At 33.7% G+C, this 21,139-nt stretch overlaps 1 long non-coding RNA gene across 1 annotated transcript in view; it reads right to left on the bottom strand.

The window, feature by feature from the left end:
- Positions 1 to 352: 352 nt before the first annotated feature.
- The window catches only part of LOC115279466, a 30,033-nt gene continuing 9,246 nt past the window's right edge, over positions 353 to 21,139 (bottom strand). Inside the window, exons 2-5 of the long non-coding RNA XR_003903453.1 lie at positions 10,607 to 10,741; positions 10,221 to 10,275; positions 2,802 to 2,960; positions 353 to 469 (exon numbers count right to left, since the gene is read on the bottom strand). This is a non-coding gene — a long non-coding RNA (uncharacterized LOC115279466). The remainder of the gene's footprint in view (positions 470 to 2,801; positions 2,961 to 10,220; positions 10,276 to 10,606; positions 10,742 to 21,139) is intronic.

Genomic DNA, 21,139 nt, shown 5'->3' with positions numbered 1-21,139 from the left:
AGATGCATATATTTAATTTTTTTATGTTTATTTATTTTTGAGAGAGAGAGAAAGACAGAGCATGAGCAGGGGAGGCGCAGAGAGAAGGGAAGACACGGAATCTGAAGCAGGCTCCAAGATTGAGCTGTCAGCACAGAGCCTGATGTGTATCTCAGACTCACAAACTCTCAGATCATGACCTGAGCCAAAGTCAGATGCTCAACCATTGAGCCCCCCAGGTGCCCCTAGGGGGAAGCATATGTTAGCGCCATATTTCTAATAGAGAAATTAAAAATGAAAGAATTATGAAGTGCCTGGGTGGTTGTAGGTAGAGCACTGAACTCTTGATTCAGCTCACATCATGATCCTAGGGTTTGGGATCAAGGTCCATGTCCAGCTCTGTGCTGAGCGTGGAGCCCACTTGATTTTCTTTCTCTCCTTCTCTCTTCGATTCTTCCCCAATCAGGTGTGACACTCTCTCTTGCTCTCTCTAAAATAAAAAATTTAAAAAATGATAAAAATAGTAAAAATATATAAATCAAGTAGATAACAGTAAAAAAAAAGCTCTGTGTATATATTTTCTTTTTCGACTAAGAATAAAATTCAAATTTTTACATGTGTTTCCTTAACTAAAATTCTTGGACATGGAGATTATCCTTTTAAAAGAGAAACTATTATTATTTTCATATTTTTGACAATGATGAATAAATAAAAATAACATTGTTTCAGTTTTATAGTAAATAAAATAAAAATATGAATGCCCAAACCATTTGAGCTTTAAACATACCTTTTTTTAAAAACATTTCAGCTTCTAAAAACTTTGTAATCAGTTATAATATTACTGTTTTATACATTGATATATTTGTATATTTCTATAGTCCAATCATCCAATTAATTATGATTATAAGAATAATTTTAAAATAATAGCTTATATATTTTCCTATTTTTTTGGTTAGAATTTAATACATCCAAATATATACAGTCTCATTATAATATAGTACAATTATTTTTTTAACTCATTTTAGCTGTTCTTTTTTCCTAGTAACTTAATGCATGAGAACAACGCTTAGAAGGTGTTCTGAATCACACAGCAGTGTTATATCCTATAAGGCAGTCAATTATTGGTCCTTGAACATAAAATATTAACATGCATTTATTTGGGGCGCTTAGGTGGCTCAGTCGGTTAAGCGTCCGGCTTCGGCTCAGGTCATGATCTCACAGTTGGTGGGTTCGAGCCCCGTTTCGGGCTCTGTGCTAACAGCTAGCTCAGAGCCTGAAGCCTGCTTCAGATTCTGTATCTCCCTCTCTCTCTGATCCTCTCCTGCTTGCGCTGTCTCTGTCTCTCAAAAATAAATTAAAAAAAAATTTTAAAACAGGTATATTTTTATACACAATCCTCAGAACTACTATGTGCTCTTCTTTGTCAGAACCCATTCAGTGCTTTGGTGATAGAAGTTATGCTTGAAATTATATGTGAACGTAGTAACATTTGTCTGTGAATTGGCCTATGTAAATTTGTTTTCAACTAAATGATAATACTTAGATAAGAGTGCCCTTATTAATTATTACATTATGTCATCTGAGGCTTTTCAGCATTTTAATTACCTTGTATTTTTATTGGAAATAACATCCTAATTATAAATGAAAATTTAAAACTTTGATACCAGTTTGCAAATATCAAATTATAATTGTTGCAAAATTTGGTATTTTTTTAAATATCTCTGGACCAATAAATGTAAATTTAATATATAAAACAATATCTTTAAATCCTAAGGTTTCTCTATAGTCTGTACATTTTTTGGCATCTTAATAAAAAAGCAAAACAATTTATAAACATTATGACTCTGAAATCTATGTAACTTAAGAAAGACCCAATTATTTTGGTTTTAAAAGTTTTTAATGGAAAAATAAAGTTCAGAGGTTGGGGTTTAAGATCTAATAAGGATTTATTCTCCATGCCTTATTACACTTATGAAAAATTGCTACTGTTAGTTTTATTAAAAAACAACAACAAAAGTGATGTGAACAGTCTACATGCTATATTTCTGGATGAATGCTTAATTTTAAAAGTATAGCATGAAAACTAGGAGGATTATTTGTGTTGCCTGAAGCATTGACATTGCGTTTTATTTATGTAACTAATTTCAAATAAAAAGCGAGTAATTCAAAATAAACACAAGGGGAAAAAAACTGAGATTTAAAAAATAAAATACCAAAATACAATTAAAATCTTCATGAATCCCTCATATTCCCCATTGTTCATATTCCTATCATCTCTCTTTGGATTGTGTCTTTTTAAATGCTCTCACTCTTCTGTCTCTCTCTCTTTCCCTCTTTTTTCGATCTGACAAATGTTATAATCCAGATCTAAAAAAAATAATCTATCTCAAATCATAAAGACAAAAAAACAAGCTAATAAAAGCCAAGCAAAATTTACAATAGAGAATTCATTGGTTTTTTATTTACAGTATTTAGAAATTATAATATAGACTGGAGCGCCTGGGTGGCCTTGTCGGTTAAGCATCCAGCTTTGGCTCAGGTAATGATCTCATGGTTCATAAGTTCGAGTCTGTGCTGACAGCTAGCCCAGAGCCTGGAGATTCTGTGTGTGTCTCTCTCTCTGACCCTCCCTTGCTTGCGCTGTCTCTCTCTGTCTCCTGAAACTAAATTATAAAAACATTAAAAAAATATTTGTCCATAAAGATATTATCCTATAGTCTTATATAATATTTAAAATTGTTTATTCTGTATGGAATTAATTTATAGATTATATCTACATAGGTTATTTTTATAAATTGCATTACGTAAGAATCAAATTTTACCTTGTTTTATATGGATGACCTATCATTCCACAACCAAGTATTGAGTGGTTGATAACTTCCCAAGGCAAATCAATTTTATCTAATACACCATGCATAAAGTTTCCATATTGGTATTGGTGCTTTCTGGAATCTTCATTTTATTCTGTTGGTCCATTTCACCTGTTCATATGATAATACAGCATTTTTTTCAGTTATATAATTATAAATAATTTTCTAAAATGTCATGTATGTGTCTTTGCACTTTGTTTATTCACTTATTCTTTCTTTCACATATGTGTGTATATAATATATACATATGTAACATATATGCATGTTATAATAATTATTAAATATGTAATATATGTACTATATGTATATATAACCCACAAATATACACATGTTATATATTTACATTGTGCGTGTGTGTGTGTGTGTGTGTGTGTTTGTGTATATGTTAGAAAAGACAACAAAGATATTGATTAGACTGTGGACCAGTTAGGACACACACACACACATACACACACATTTCTCCTAATTGATATATATTCCAGTCAGTATCCTTGTTGGCTTTTAAAACACATAGTGACAAGTTTATTCTAAAATTTTATGGAAATACAAATGTCTTAGGACTGCTGGAACCATCCTGGAAAATGAGAACAAAATAGAAAATTTAAATTCATTGTTTTCAAATTTTACAAGAAAGCTATACTTATCAAAACAGTGCAGTATTGGCTTAAGAATTTTTTTAGGGGGGGGGGACCTGGATAGCTTAGTTGGCTAAACGTCCAACTTCAACTCAGGTCATGACCTCATGGGTTTGAGCCCCCCTTAGGGCTCTGTGCTAACAGCTCAGAGCCTAGAGCCTACTTGGGACTCTGTGTCTTTTCTCTCTCTGCCCCTCCTCTCTCTCTATCTCTCTCTCTATCTCTCAAAAATAAATAAAATGTAAAAAAAAAAGTTTAATTAAAAAGTATTTTACTTATTTTAGGTTTTATTTATTTAATTTGAGAGACAGAGAGAACATGATTGTGGAAGCGGAAGAGACTGAGGGAGAGAGAATCCCAAGCAGGCTTCTTACCGTCAGTGCAGAGTCCAACACGGGGCTCAGTCCTATGAACTGTGAGAACATGACCTGAGCAGAAACTAGAATTGGACATTCAGCTGTTGGGCCACCTCATTACCCCATTAAGATTTTTTTTAATGCAGTAAGATATGCCGAAAGACATATCCACTTACAAAGTTGTTTTACTTAATTTTTTAGCATGCAACTGAAGTAAATCAAGGGAAAGGTAAAATTATTTTCAAGAAATGACATAGAAAAACTGAGTAGTACATAGAAATAGTGAATCCAGAATATACTTCATACCATACAACAAAATTATTTTGAAATGGCTCACAGTCCAAAACCTAAAAATTAACCTACAAGCCACTAGAAGAAAACTTACAATATTCTTTTTTAATATTGGGGCAGACAATGGTTTCTGTAACAACTGAAAAATTTGAACCATGACTTTAAGAATTACTAAAACTTCATTAAATTTAAAACCATGTAGTTCACAAAAGACACATTTAAGAACATGAGCACACCATTAAAAGGCTGAGATAATTTTAGAATAATATGTAATGGCAAAAGGTTTAATCCAAGTAAGAATTTCTATAATAATAATAAAAAGAATATTCCAGTGAAAAATAATCTTTAAAAAGAGTAGATAAATGTCCAGTGTGGATATTAAAATATATCCAGTATTATGAATAAATATGGAAATGTACATGAAAACCATCACTTCACACCCATCTGAATTATTAAAATGAAAAAGTCTGGCATTGTTTGCCAGTTATAGTTTAAAACATGGAGACTCTGGAAGTCTTAATCTGTTTCTGTGTGGACTATAAAATTAGTGAACCATTTTGGGATACAGTCAGTGATATTTTTATTAAGTTAAATATACACCTCTCTTATGACCATGCAGTTTCAGATTGAGGACATTTTCCATTTGAAATATAATAGGAGGACAGCAGTAGAACTACTGAGTAATAGAGTAAACATATTTTAATTTTATAAGAAACTGTCAGGGAATTTTACAATGTGACAGTACTATTTTACATTCCACCAAATGTAAATGAGCACAGTGAAAGACAAATAGCAAGGAAACATCTGTTTATATTGGAATTTTAAGGAGATGTCACTGAACAGGTGAAATTTAAACACAGACATGGAAGATGAAGAGAAGCCAGTCATTTGAAGACATACAAACATATGTACATTTTATGTTAAAGCCACAAAGTAAAAAAGAACTCTATATGTTTGAAGAACTGAAAGTAATTCAGTGGAAATGAACTGAGCATCAATGACAAAAACTAAGGTTGGAAAACAGCAGATTGATTGTATTATATGTGAAGATACGTTGAAACGCACCAACCGGAGTAAAATAAAAATAATATATGAGTCAAAAAGATCTCCCCCATCTTATGTACATAAGAGATTTTAGGTACAGAATCCTAAAATAAACAAACCACTTAGAAATGAATACGGAGGGTCACCTGGGTGGCTCAGTTGGGTAAGTGTCCAACATGGGCCTAGGCCATGAACTTATAGTTCATGAGTTGGAGCTGCACTTCAGGCTCTGCACTGACAATGTGGAACATGCATGAGATTCTGTCTCCCTCCCTCTATGTCCTTCCCCCCTTAAAAATAAATAAATAAACATTAAAAAAAAAAGAAATATGGAAAAACAGACAAAAAATTGTCAAATGAAGAAAATGTACTTGAGAAAGAACTAGAGAAGTTCCATCATGTCAGTAAAGCCTTGGGCCATTTAGATTTACTTCTCCAATTTGTTTTACTCATATCCTTTGACTTTTGATTTTTTAAATATACATATTGTAGATTTAACTTTTTTTCAAAAATCCCTGTTGGTTTTTATTCTGACAAGCACATATGTGTTTCTTAACTTCAGTGGTGTTTACTTTTTCTCTGAGGTTTTTCTGCAAGCATCCTTTCTTGATTTGAGGATGCTTTGCCTTGAGTATCTCTCATTTTGTTGATTAGAATTTTAATTCTAAATCTTCTTTCATTCAGTTACCTCTCCATGCTACCATTTTCTACTCATTACTTGCGATTCTGGCTTGATCAATTTTATTTACAGTGTAATTACTAGTAATGTTGAGTATGAATGTAAACATTTCAATTTTCAAGATTTCACTATATTGTCATATAAGAAAATTCTGGCTGTGTGACAGCTACCTAATTGAGCATTTTCTTTCTTATTGAATTACCAGACGTATAGAAAAGTGTCTGTACCTGAACATGCCCAGCTACATTGCTCTCTTTAACTGAGGGGACTACAGATCACTAAAATTGCTTCCTGCTGAGAGTCCTCCTGTGTACGCACCCCTGAGTAGTTAGCTTTGTAGCTCAGGGTGGAAGAGACCGATGCTTGTCTCCTGCTTCCCTCAGCTCTATCTTATTACTTGAAGTGATTGTCTCTAAACCAGTTTATTAGGTTAAATAAACTAATTGAGTAATACAAGTCTTCAGTACAGCTCCTCTACTATAAGCTGGTAAGTGAAAATCCAGCTTCAGGAATCTGTTATCTGAGGAAGAAGTAATTAGAGTGGCGAAATTCTTCTTGCTACTTGCTGTTATCTTTACTGTCTTAATTGTTTTCAAGGACAAGACCATATGTTAAAAATTATTTTAAAATGTTAATTTTTGAGAGATAAAGAGTGTGAGTGGGAGAGGGCCGAGAGAGAGGGAGAGAGAGAGAAAGTCCCAAAAAGGCTCTACACTGTCAGCACAGAGTGCGATGTGAGGTTCAAGCTCATGAACAGCTACCCAGGTGCCTCTAATCATGAAATAACTTATCATGTGTTAGGAAGAAATTATTCTATAAGGTTTCACATTATGATTAGTCTCCATTATAACTGTGGGCATTTTGATGGGCTCAGGAGTTGGATGAGCCAGCTATCTTTGCTTAGCTAACACCAGAATACATAAGTCCAATGTCAACATTTTTAAATGAGCAAGATCGGGGCGCCTGGGTGGCTCAGTCGGTTAAGCGGCCGGCTTCGGCTCAGGTCATGATCTCAACGGATCGTGGGTTCAAGCCCCACGTCAGGCTCTGTGCTGACAGCTAGCTCAGAGCCTGGAGCCTGCTTCAGATTCTGTGTCTCCCTCTCTCTCTGACCCTCCGCTGCTCACGCTGTCTCTCTCTGTCTCTCAAAACATAAATAGAAGACATAAAAAAAATTTTTTTAAATGAGCAAGATCATGCCTTTCAGGGACACATGGTTGACTCATTCGGTTAAGCGTCTAACAATTTTGGCTCACGTCATGATTTCATGGTTTGTGGGATGGAGCCCAGCATTCCAACTGAGGATATTCTCTCTCTCTCTCTCTCTCTCTCTCTCTCTCTCTCAAAATAAATAAATAAACTTAAAAAATAAAAGGTTGGATTTGAGGTTGAAAATAATGTTTACTATGTTGGAATGTTATATTGTTTATTATTTTTTCACAGTCATTTCCTTTCCGAGCATTTGAGTAGTGGACACTAACCACCCTCTCATGCTCAAACTTTGAGGAAAGAAGATGACATGATGAATATACTTTGTGCCAACAAATTCCAAACTTTGCTTAAGTAAGTGCCAAATTAGATAGTAAAAACCAATTTTCTGTTAGAGGTGTTTTGTCATTTACTATCCTAGAGTTAGGATTATTGAAATGTGTTTAATATTAGACTAACAAAATATTATATAATTTTTATATAGATCTTGTCACAAACAAATTGTTGTTACTAACAGTTTGCCTTCAGCATATTACACTCAGTAGCCCAACCTTGCCATGGTACTTACAATCTTATCAAACATTTTTGATTCTTGAAACAAAACAATTTATCCATTCAACAGAAATATATTAACAGGAAGGCATGAGCGGCTCAGTCAGTTAAGCGAACCACTCTTGATTTCGGCTAGGGTCCAGCCCCAAACAGCGCTGTGCTGACAGTGCAAATAGCTTGGGACTCTCTCACCCTCTTTTTCTGCCCAGCCCCCACTTGTGTGCTCTGTCTCTCAAATAGATAAACTTTATGTATATATTGGCCATCAGCATCAGGCAGTGTCAGGTAGTGTTCTAAGTAATGGAAACACAGCAAGGAATAAAAGCAAAGCCCCCAGTTCTTATAGGTTGTAAATTCCTGCAGGATGTACAGCTGACAAACATAAACACATGCACACGCACACACACACACACACACACAATGACAACTAGAGAGAATTAGGGACCATATTATATAGTGTATTATAGTACAGGCTATATGAAACTGACTCAGTATCAACTGAATTTAGGTTGGAAATTGACTTAAAAGATTCAGAATGCAATAGGTTCTCACTTCCAGTCTACTTAACTTTAAAGGATGTAAAGCTGGCATTGAAGCATATAGCCAAACAGCAGTCACACTGAGAGGTATGAGGACATGTCAGGTAGAGACTTCAACTACTTCCCCTAAAATGGAATTACTTTATTTGCAACATGTCAAAAATAATAAATTTCAGGAAGACAATGTTGACAGGTAAAAAAGAGAAAATAATACAAACGTTGGATGGGCAAACAATTCTTAGGGCAGTTTAGGCATTAGTAATTATTGGATGAGCACACACTGAATTTTTACTGCAAAAAAAATAATAGGGTCTAAACCTTTTTCTAACACTATTATTGTCACCACTTTTCATGAAAACCATTTTGTATCAAATCTGTCTTGTTGAAATGGAATGCATATTATTTTGCTCATATTCTGTTCTACAGGTAACACATTTACAGCTTGTTACTGAGGAATCATCAAACATTATGAACCAAGAAAAAGAACATATAAATAAATTTTTTATTTGGTTTTATTTTACTATGTTCTTGGCCCAAATATGTTTTTCAATATTGATTTTATTACAAGTATATATTAATTTCCAAGGATGACATACTATATATATATACATATTCTTATAACCATATATATATACACATATATATATATGTATATATGTGTATATATATATGGTTATAAGAATATGTATAAAAATAATAGAAGATATACATTGCTTAAGATGATATGGTTTGTCAGATATGGTCAGGTGGAGATGGAGTGAACTTCTTGAAATAGGACATATATCTGTATCTATATAGATATACAGATAAAAATAATTGCTCTAAACTTTCACCATATTTTTAAATCTCATGTCTATATAAGTACACATGTGTGTGTCCAGTGAAAATGTATCTATTATATTTGCGTTATTAGAGATGTAAACATATATAATTAAACATAGTGATCATAGATTACTGTAAATAGTATGATGTTCTTTATATAAAAATAAACAAAATTCCATATGCATTTACCTCCTCTACCCCCATGCACGAACAGAGGGAAATATGCAGAAGTATAGCTGCAAGACTGTTGACCAAGTTAATGAGAAGGAGGGTGGGAGTGGGGATTTCAATAGTTTTTTCTTTAAAATGTGTTTTTCTGTTCATTTACCTGCTTATAAATAACCATCATTGGTAGTTTTTAAATTCTGAAATGAAGTAAAGTAAGCATATGTTTTAAAAACAATACAACTCTGATATGTATATATATACATATACATATATATGTGTGTATACATATGTATGTGTGCATATGTATAATTATACATATACACACACATATATAACATATATATAATACTTCTGGTCAAGAAAAACTTGTGTGCCCTTCTTATAGCATATTTATTGAGTATGGGAGTGTATAACATTCTACCTTACTTCTGAAATAAAACCATGTTTTTTACTCAAAATAATATTTTACTGAAATAAAAAAATCCATTATCAAGATTTTCATACACCTTGACTTCTCAAAAGGTTTTATAAAGCACCTTTGTTTATGACAAATTTATTGAATAAAGCACCTGGAAATCTTATACTGTTGATCACTGTTTTTCTCATCTTCACGTCTCCCACCACCAGATACTTTGCTAAAGCTAGCACATCACTTAGTACCTATTTTTTACATATGTGTTTGTTAAGTAAGTACCAAGTAACAGTCTAGCATTGCATACTTTTTAAAAAGTGTTTATTTATTTTTAAGAAAGTGCAAGTGGGGGAGGGACAGAGAGAGGGGGACAGAGGATCCAAAGCAGGCTATGTGCCGAAGGGAGCCGGATGTGGGGCTTGAACTCATGAATTCCTGAACTGCGAGATCATGACCTGAACCAAAGTCAGACCCTCTACTTCGAATAAGACACCCAGGAGCCACTAGCACTGTATTCTTGCGGAAAAAATTAAGAGTATAGGCATATTATCATCAGGTATACATTCTTCCCCCATAACACTATCTAAATATTTTATAAAATAAAGAAACAAATATTTTGAAGAGACTTAAAATTATAATCTTATAAATATCAACTGTTACTTACCTTGTACTCAGAAAGTTGTTGGCAGGTATTCTTGTTCTACTTTCCCACTGTGGCACTTTTAAGGAAAAGATTTATTACATTGTCATTAATATGAAGTCTATTTCCCTTTATTTTCTTGTTTTTGATATGTACGTGTGAAAAAAACATTCTCATGATTGTGTGTTTCTTTATAAGCAATTTTTAAATATTATTCTGAAAAGTAAATAAGCCATATTTGCTTGTTTTCATAGCATATCTTAATTTTTCAAAAAAAAATCTGTATGTCCAACATACATGTTTATATTACATGCTTTCATTTAGTCTTCTTACATTTCAGTCCCTGAGACAGGGCTTAAACCTGGCAATTCTTTAAAAAAATAAAATATAAGTGTATATTTTTATATTACCTTGTCACAAATTCCATAGCTTTACTTAGGAGCTGAAGAAAAGTATCTGGCTTTTATGGTCCACATTTTTTAGCAGTGTTCACCGGTTCGATATAATTCTAAAGCTCATGAATCGAACACACTACTTGCAGTAGCCTTGGTGGATTTAAAGAAACGAGACTTGTTAACATTATCTCAGACATATTGAGGCTAAAACCTCTGGCTTATAAATTACACCCAAGAAATGTAACAGAAGCCATGTTTTGATGATGAAGTGACATACAAATGGTCTGGTCTCAGTTTGGCATGATGGTAGGGCTACCATCTACGAATGCCTAGCAGCCATCCCTGTTAGTGTTTTGTGGGTAAGAGAAGCCATACATTATTTGCCTTTCTTTTAGAACTGCAAAAAACTTACTGTGCCCCAATATGTCCAGTAAAGCTTTGTCCAGTGCCCCTTGTCTCCAAAAGATATATTATCAAGAAGATTATCTAGAGAGCTAAGGGTTGCCTCTACTTGCGGAATACTAAAGTTAACAGATCCACGAATGAGTGTTTTTCTATTTAATTACCCTACTGTGATCAATTTTACTAAGCTTTCTCAGACTTCTGAGTGTTAGAGTGCCTGACAATGAACCTTCAAACATTTGCTCTATAGCAAGTTCTAACACCCACTGTGACTTGGCAGCTCAGCCAATAATTGTATCATCCCTGTTTTTGCCTTGTTTAATCATGTTGCTATGGGGTTGATTTTAAGAATAGCATTATAAACAGATCTTTCATAGAAAATGCTATATTTCTTGCTCTTATTACTTTAGAATGTGTATTATCTCTACATGAATGACATATTATTAAAATTTTCTTATGTGTTGTTTTAAAGGCAAATTTGAAATTAGAGAGAAAAAAACATTCTATTTCCATAGAGCAGTTAATTCCATACACCAATTCAATATGTCTCAATGTGTCTATGATAAATAGAGATTCTGTACAGAGACACAGGAAAGGCCACCTTGTAGAACCACAGCAGGAAGCCTTAGGATTTTAAGGCAAATTTATATTCTCTATGGATTAATATTTTATTTTGGGAATAAGCTCATTTTTGGCACTGAGCCAAAAATCTGAGCTGCCAACACAATGTACCAGGCTGTAACACTAATCACTGTGACAGGAATCCTCTTTCTTCTTTTTTAATGTTTTATTTATTTTTGAGAGAGAGAGAGAGGGAGACAGCATGAGCAGGGGAGGGTCAGAGAGAAAGGGAGACACAGAATCTGAGGACAGTCTCCAGGCTCTGAGCTAGCTTTCAGCACAGAGCTTGATGCGGGGCTCGAACCCACCAACCATGAGATCATGACCTGAGCCGAAGCCGGATGCTCAACCAACTGAGCTACCCAGGCACCCCAGGAATCCTCTTTCAAATGAGAGGGAGAGAGAGAGAGAGAGAGAGAGAGAGAGAGAGAGAGAGAGAGAGAATCAGGCTAGAATAGCTTGGAAAGAAATAAATAAGTTTTGTGAGCAGGTTCAGACTCTCATCACACGTCCATTTCTTGGATCCCCAACTCAGCTTCTATACATGCAGATTGCCTAATGAAGAGTTCCCTAAGACAGGTGATCACAGGAGGGAAAACAATTGACCCTGTTTTATAGGCTGTGCTGATACCAGTTGTCAGTGAACTTCTAGAGGATTACGACAGCTCTCTGCAGTGGATCTGAAGGAGAGAAGAGGAACTTAAAATCTTCCTAGTGGGAAGAACTTTGTCAATGACACATCCAAATGACTCCTTTGCCTAGAAGAAGGGAGACTGCAGTTGACAGAATAATGCTTCTCAAAAATGCCCACATGCTAATCTTAGAAACTTGTGAATATGTTACCTTATATAGCAAAGGGACTTTGAAGATGTGGTTAAATTAAGGATCTCAATATGGAGACATTATCCAGGAGTTTTCAGGGGAGTCCAAAGTCATCAAAAAGAGCCTCATAGACAAGAAACAGTAGGTCAGGAAGGAGAAGAGTTGCTACCAAGACGCAGACTAAGATCAAGGGAAGGGCCACGAGTAGCCTCTAGGAGTGGGGAAATTAAGAAAGAAAAAAGAAATTTCCCTCTAGAAAGAAGAAATAAAAACAGAAGAATAAAAGTGCTGTTGAGATATTAACTTTAGCCCAATGAGACTCATTTCAGATTTCCAACATCCAGAAAAATCAGACAATAAATCTAGATGGTTTAAGCCATTAAATTTCAGGTAATCTGTATAAACAGCAAGTGGGAAAGTAACAGATACATAATTTTGAATTATGGCTCTGTTGGTTGGTCAGATAATTGGAAAACAAAAAAAAACCCTGTTATATACTACTACATCATATCTATTATTTCTGGCCTAATTCTATGGTTTGAATTTTTCCTTTTTTATATGTTGTATTTTCCATTTTTGCATTCTTAGTAATGTTGTTAAAAATGTAATACCAACTTTTCATATTTTACCTTGCTGAGCACTGAATGGTTTTTATATTCCTATTCATGGTTTTAATCTTTACTGTGAGATGCACTTACTGGAAAGTAGATTGATCTTCTTGAGAGTTACTTGTAAGGTTTTTAGGTAGGAACACAGTACCCTTTAATCAGGGCTAATTTTGACCCTCTCCTCAGGGAGGACCCTTCTGAGAACTCTACTCGTTTGACTCATGAGCTGATCTGCTTAGCTGTAGAGACTTTTCAGAAGTGGGAAGTACTGGGTATTATTCCCTCTGCTGGTTTTAGGTAGCATTCTGCCAGCCTCATGCAGTTTCATCACCAGCATTAACTGATACGTACGTAGCTGAAGAATTGAGTAGTGCCCTCCACGGATCATTTGGATGTCGCTGTGGACAGCTTTCTCCTCTCCACTAGTATGCCTTTCAACTCAAGATGCCTTCATCTTCATGACTCAGATCGGGCCCTTTAACCCAGAAAGACCCTCTGGACTTCCACCTCAGTTCCCTCTTTTCCCTGTGCCTGGAAATTCTTTCCAGACAATAAACTTAAACAAGCATTGGTCTTAACTAATTTACTTATCCTCTTGCATGGATCATTTCCTTTCAGTGTTTGATGTCCAATATCTGAAAATTGATGGTGTGTGTGTGTGTGTGTGTGTGTGTGTGTGTGTATGGTAGATGTTCTAGTGGGCAGGAATATTACTTTTCTGTTACTCTATCTTGAACAATAACAGACAATTTTAAAGGTTATTTTGAAATCCTTTTAATTACCTCACAAAAATCATCTTGGAAACTTTCTGTTAACTTTCTGTACTGATATGTTATCAACTCACATCATTCATGTTCATGCAGGTAGTACTTGTAATACTCATGTATAAGGAAGTGGGGTATTTGGAAGGAGTAATATGTGATAAATACCTGGACTGTTGCATATATATGCTTTTAAAATAACTATTTTACTGAACTGAAAGATACTAAAAGGGAAACTATATATAACTAATTATAGCCACCTCTTCCCTTCTGTGTATTTCTTTTTGCTTCTTTTAGGGCCAATTCAGATTGTATTTCTTTACCCTGCAGTCTGTCAGCCCAGTCAGGAAAAAAACAATACAATTTCCCTTATTAAAGTCAATTCTTGTTAACATTTTATTTCTTCCAAGAAATATCTTTTTTTGTGTGTGTGGTATAAGTTTACGTCTTCTGTACTCCTGAAATCTTAGGGTGGCAATCATTTTGATTGGGAATGTATAAGGATGTGAGTTTGTATCTCACCTTTCATTTGCTGATTGTGAAGTGTTTGGAAATTGCCTACTCTTAATTTTCTCACTTTTAAAGTAGGGGAGAAAGTACACATCTAGCAGATTTGCTTTGAAAATTACAAATAACCTATGTGCAAAGCCTGACAAAGCACAAGTATTCTGAAAAAAAAAACCACCTTATTTTGTATAATGTCTGTTATTGTTCAAAAGTATAATCATCCTTTTGCTCTCTGTGATATTATCAGTACTGTTGGTATTAAGGAGAATTTATGGTATATTTAATTTCTTTAATCTTAACTTTCTGTTAGAGAAAGACAAGAATTATTGTTTGATAATTTACTCTCAGAGAATTTGTCAAATTGCCTGGCAGTAACTGGAAAATGGGGTTCTCTTGCACACAACATGATGCCTGTGCCAAAGCGAACTAACTTTCCTAAGGTTTCAGAGGTTGAGTAATAGCCATTTCTAGTAGTGTGTGTGTGTGTGTGTGTGTGTGTGTGTGTGTGTGTGTGTGTGTTTATTTAAAAACATGTATCCCACCAAAGGCTGTAGGAACAGGTCAGAATCAGAATTACAGGCATGGGCAATATTTTAGAAGTGATATCTAAACTCAGAAGGAATACCAGTATGCTTCTGAATAAATAATAATAACCCAAGACCTCATATACACTGTATGTCATCTCATAAAATATTTATAATTATGATGTGATATTAATATTTGTATTTTACAGAGGAGTTCAACAAAATTGTAAGGTATGCTTGATTTGTTTCAAATAATAACTGGTTAAGCAGAAACACAAAGTCAGTTCTATTTGATTTTAATTCCTATATCTAGACACACACACACACACACACACACACACACACACACTCCACCTTTTGTAAATCAGGAAACTGAAGCTAAAACCTGTGAAGTGGCTATGCAAAAAAAAAAAAAGTAAAAAGAAAAAAGCCACAGCTCTACTTGAATTCCTGGGATTAGAGAATAATACCATCTGAGCCACCAACTTATGAATTTAAAAAATCATCTGAAGTGCATCATTTAGATCATGTAAAAAATGCACCCAAAATTTATCGAGTAGCTCTTAGACATAGAGAAAAAACTGCAATATCTCAATAATGTATCACTTTGATTTTTTAATATTAAATTATAAAATTTGCAGTAAAATACTCAGTATTTTTAGATATGAGAGTTAAATGAAGAGTAAGAATGACTTGAAGATAGCTTTTCATAGTTTCATTTTTTTCTGTTTATTTTTATTAGTTCTAAAACAATATCATACTGGTGTTAATTTAAAAGAAATGGCATATGGGGCACCTGAGTGGCTCAGTTGGTTAAGCATCTGACTTTTGATCTCAGCTCAAGTCTTGATCTCAGGGTCGTGAGTTGAAGAAAAAAATAGAAGACATGGCACATAATGAGTAAGGTTTTTTTGATAATTATTTTGCAATATGGCTTTCTTCCCACTTAAGACTTGTGAGAGTATTTGTCTAAGCCATTCATCATTTTAAAACTGAACTGAGAATGGAAAAGTTTATGAAAAGAATATATTGGTTACTTGAGAGCAAGTAGGAAGAAGGATTCTGTACCACATGCAGTTCTTTTGACTCATCTTTGTGACAAGTGAAAAGATTTGTTGGAACAGTGCAATGAAAATAGAAGAGCATAAAATCAGTGACACTCAATTCTTGTTTTAGGGATTTTGATATTCTGTGTACTCAGTGTATAACTCGGTGTTGTCCCAAATTTTGTGATGATGCCTCCAACTATTCTTTCAGTTAAGGGATTTTTTTTTTGTCCTTAGGCTATTTTTCACTTTTCCAATTTGATTTAGAAAATTTCTGACTTTACCTTTCAATCCAAAGCTAGGAAAAACTTGGCAGGTTTTGCTGACTTTACTTTGCATTGGGGGATTCAGTTCAACAATGGTTCAAGCAAAATGCAAGAATTGCAAATCTATCCAAACTAAAACAATAACGTAATAGTTCACAAGCACCTTGTAACTCTGGAACAGAAAAATGATGAATTTCGTCCAACCTTGGATAGAGCTAAAAATTAACAAGTAAACATAAGAAAGGAAAAGAATGCCTCTAGGCTTTCTATATGACAGCAAGATTTAAAATCATGTAATAAACGGCTATTCTAATGTTTATACTGTTACTCTATACTGACACATATTTTAGAAATATCAATAATGGAGTGTAAAGCATAGTTATTTATCCTTTTCTATATTATTTACCTATAATAAATCTTATGTTCTTAAACATCTCAGATTAGAATATATTTTCTCTGTTTCAAAAAAATGATTTAAAGCCTATTAATAACTGTTGCTGAGAATTTAGAAATTATGACTTGTAGAATTATATGTGATATTGCAGGATATATAATTAGAGGTTGTCAGTTTATCCAAGTATTAGTTGCCAAATTATATAGAATTAAAAAAGTCACAACTATGCTTAGAATAATCACACATGGAATTACTCGAAACTTAAATGTAAAGTATGACTTTTACCTTGAGTTGAGAACATGGTTACAGAATATCCTATACTTTTTTCAAAATAATGTATAAATGCATTTTCTGGAGAAGAACAGATGCAATTTGAGAATCTGAACAATTCAATACACGTTAGAAGAGATTATTTTTTTTTAGACTTGGACTCCAATAATGCAAGAGTTTTCTCATTCTTTTCTCTATAATTGTGTGATATATCAACAGGGTTTATTTTTAAATGACAGAGTCATAACAGAGGCCTCTATGTCTCTGTTTTAAAGGATAAGCAGTTGTAGTATAGAGATGGAATTTAAGGAAAGGTATTAAGCAGGCTGTGTTTTAGCTTATGGGCAAGTAATAAATTGTATCATTTATCTTGAATGTATCATAGATAAGCTGCTATATAATGATTGCCACTTCAGATAGCTGTGAAATTAGGTGATTAGCTAGTTGTTACTTAACCTTCTAATTTCTGTATAAGTCTAACTACATGAAATAGAAGTTGGGGTTTTGATTTTTACTTTGCTTTTCTGTTTGGAGTGTAATTGTAACTATTGTAATGTAAATGATGGAAAATAATTGCATATGTTAAAAAATAAATAAACAGATTCAAATGGCAAAAAAAAAAAAGGATAAGCAGTTGAAATATGGCAAAATTATTTTGAGCCAATGAAGGCCCTCATGGATTGCAAGTATCCAAAGGTCAAGTGTAATACTGAAATAGTAATTATAACCTTGTAAATGATATTATGTGAATGCTAGAGGGCTTCTACTGAATTTTTTTCAGCCTATTTCCATCAAATGGAAAAGGACATAAAAGAACCTGAACATTCTGAAGAGATTAGATACCGAAAGTGATTAGCATCAGGCCAAATTTTATTTGTCCTTTAAAACAGAGTTTCTTGGACATTTGTGCTGGCTTACCTGTACTTATTAAGATGCTTATTCAAATTCAATACATCTGGAATGGGATCTGATATTCTGCATTTCTGGTCAGCACCCAGATGATATTGAAGCTGCTGGTCTTTACACCATATTCTTAGTAGCAGGTTTTTAAGGCATAAATTGACTAGATTTTTTCCTAGTCCCCATAAAATTAACTATGTGTCTATTTATGGTTAATTTGGAATGCAGAGATTTGAGCCATGAAAAAATATTCCAAAGCACAAAAATGTCTATGCCTTATTTATAATAAAATGGAGAAAAATTGATTCTGCTCTAAGCACTCAGGATATATATCTTCTAAGAATTTAATTTATTTAATTTATCTCTTAAATTATCTTATGTTTAAATAATCTGTCTTAGATCATTCTTACCTACAAGAAGTCCACTTGGAGAAATTTTACTTTGTATATAAATATAAATATATTTATAGCAGACTAAGTTATCTATATATTTGATATTATATATGCATAGTATATATGAGAATACACTTCCCTTTTTTTATATATCACCTAAGCCAAAGTTTGTGTCCAAATATAGATAATTAAATTGCTTTAGTTTCTCTTTTGTTTTGAAAACATTTGAATGTCAGCACCTAAATTGACTTACTCAAGTGTTTGAACTAAAGTAGCAGAAAGAATTTTGTGCCCATTTACAGATATAAAAATTTTTGTTAGTGTTCAGTATTTTATAAAAGATATCCAGCTTTCAGAATATATCATAAGCTACACAAAAGCGCAAGAAGACAAATATACTTTCCGATAGAAAGCAATCATAAGAATCAGTCTAGATGAGGCCGTTAAAATACTATACTTAATATGTTAAAGATAATAATGGACAGGTAGACAACAAACAAAAATGGATATATCCAGTTAGCAATTATAATTGCCAAATGTGTCCATGTGTGTAATTGGATTGCCAGAGGGAAACATAGAATTAAAAAAAAGAAAAACAGAGTAATAATAACTGATCTTGCTCCAAAATTAATAACAGACATTCAGCCATAAATTTAGGAAGCTCAAGGAACTGTAAGCAGATAAATTATTTAAAAAATCTATACCTAGTCAAATCATATTTGAACAGCAGTAAGTCAAAGACAAAGAGAAATTTTTGAAAGAAATCAGAGAAGGAAAACAAACAACGACAGCAACAACAAAACTTACTATAGAGAAAGAAGGAGACATGCTTAAAGTGGTGGAGAAAAACAACATCATCAACAACAATTTTGAATTCTGTATTTAACATAATTATCCTTCAAAAATAAAGAACAGAAACTGGTTGCATGTCTATACACCAAAAATCAAGCAGCAGAGAGAAATCAAGGAATTGATCTCATTTACGATTGCACCAAAATACATAGGAATAAACCTAACCAAAAAGGTAAAATATCTATACACTGAAGACTATAGAAAACTTATTAATGAAATTGAAGAAGATACAAAGAAATAGAAAAACATTCCATTCTGATGAATTGGAAGAAGAAATATTATTAAAATGTCAATACTACCGAAAGCAATCTACACATTCAATAGAATCACTCTCAAAATAACACCAGCAGTCTTCACAGAGCTAGAACAATCCTCAAATTTGTATGAAATCACAAAAGTAGCTACAATGTTGAAAAAGAAAACCAAAGACGGAGGCATAACAATTCTGGACTTGAAACTGTATTGCAAAGCTGTAATCATCAAGACAGTATGGTACTGGCACAAAAACAGACACAGCTCAATGGCGCAGAATGGAGAACCCAGAAATGGACCCACAAACATATGGCCAACTAATCATTGACAAGGCAGGAAGGAGTATCTAACAGACAAATGTCTCTTCAGCAAATAGTGCTGGGAAAGCTGGGCAGCAACATGCAGAAGAATGATCTTGGACCACTTTCTTGCACTATACACAAAGATAAACACCAAATGTGTGAAAGACTTAAGGTAAGTCAGGAAACCATCAAAATTCTAGAAGAGAAAACAGACAACAACCTCTTTGATCTCAGTTGTGGCAGTTTCTTACTTGGCATGTCTCCAGAGGCAAGGGAAACAAATGCAGAAATGAACTATAGGGACCTCATCAGGAAAAGAGTTTCTGCACAGCGAGTGAAACACTCAGCAAAAATAAAATGCAACTCTCAAAATGGGAAAAAGATATTTGCAAATGACATATTAGATAAAAGATTAGTATCCAACATCTACAAAAAAATAATCAAACTGAACACCCAAAAAACAAATACTCCAGTAAAGAAATGGGCAAAAGCATGAACAGACACTTTTCCCAAGAAGACATCCAGGTGGTTAACAGACACATGAAAAAAGATGATGTTCAGGGCACCCGGGTGGCTCAGTCGGTTAGGCGTCCGACTTCAGCTCAGGTCATGTTCTTGCAATTCACATGTTTCAGCCCCATGTCAGACTCTGTGCTGACAGCTCAGAGCCTGGAGCCTGCTTCTGATTTTGTGTCTTCCTCTCTCTGGCCCACCCCCGCTTGTTCTCTCTCCCTCTTTCTCTCTCTCTCAAAAATAAATAGAAACATTTTAAAAAATTAAGAAAAAAAAGAAAAATATGATGCCCAACATCACTCATTAGCAGGGAAATATAAATCAAAAGTTGGTCGTTAGCATCCTGAATACAGTGCATTGAGAAGAGTGTAATGAGACAAGATATATTTTTGTAATTGTAATAAACTTCAGTGAATTTTGGAATTGTCTTATGTTGTTAAAATGTATAATTGGAACTGATTTTGATAAGTCCATATAAATTTCTCATTACACAATTAAGCCTAGAGGACTTTTTGAGGTTTTTTTTTCTGCCTCAGTACATACAAATTTGAAGTTATAAAGAGTATAAGTAAAATTAGATAAATGCTAGAGTAGGGAGGTAGAGACAAAGAGGCAGATAAGTAGGTAGGTAGGTAGGCAGATAGATAGATAGTAGATAAATCTGTGCAAAGAAAGATAAACAGAGATAAAGAAAACCAAGACCAGTAAGGGGAATAGAAATAGGTAATTAAGGGCATTATAGTCTTATTGAATAAGCTTCAGTTTGGGTTCTGAATTTCTCAATTACGTGACATCCAACTACATATATGCTATGTGAACTTTTCCTATTCCTTTGGAAATCTCCAAAATCTTAAAAAGCATGGCTTTTTAAAGGCACAGGCAACTTAAAAGAAGAAAACATATTCAAGCAAGTTAGCCTTTGAAAATCATTATAAAATTTCTTTTGATCGCACAAAATACTGCTTTCTTTGATATATTAAAAGAAGGTTTTAATTAACTACTTGCATGGTTTATTTGGTTTTATTTTGCATCTCAGGAAAATAAAAAACCAAACGCTGGAATTTAAATCTTTATATAAAATTCATCAATGGCTCCGTTGCTTTTTAAGGATTGCTT

Source organism: Suricata suricatta, chromosome 15 (genome assembly GCF_006229205.1).
Source record: "Suricata suricatta isolate VVHF042 chromosome 15, meerkat_22Aug2017_6uvM2_HiC, whole genome shotgun sequence".
Lineage (NCBI taxonomy): Eukaryota > Metazoa > Chordata > Mammalia > Carnivora > Herpestidae > Suricata > Suricata suricatta.
The sequence above is the reverse complement of the archived record's forward strand: the minus strand, read 5'-3'. Positions and strand labels throughout refer to the sequence as shown.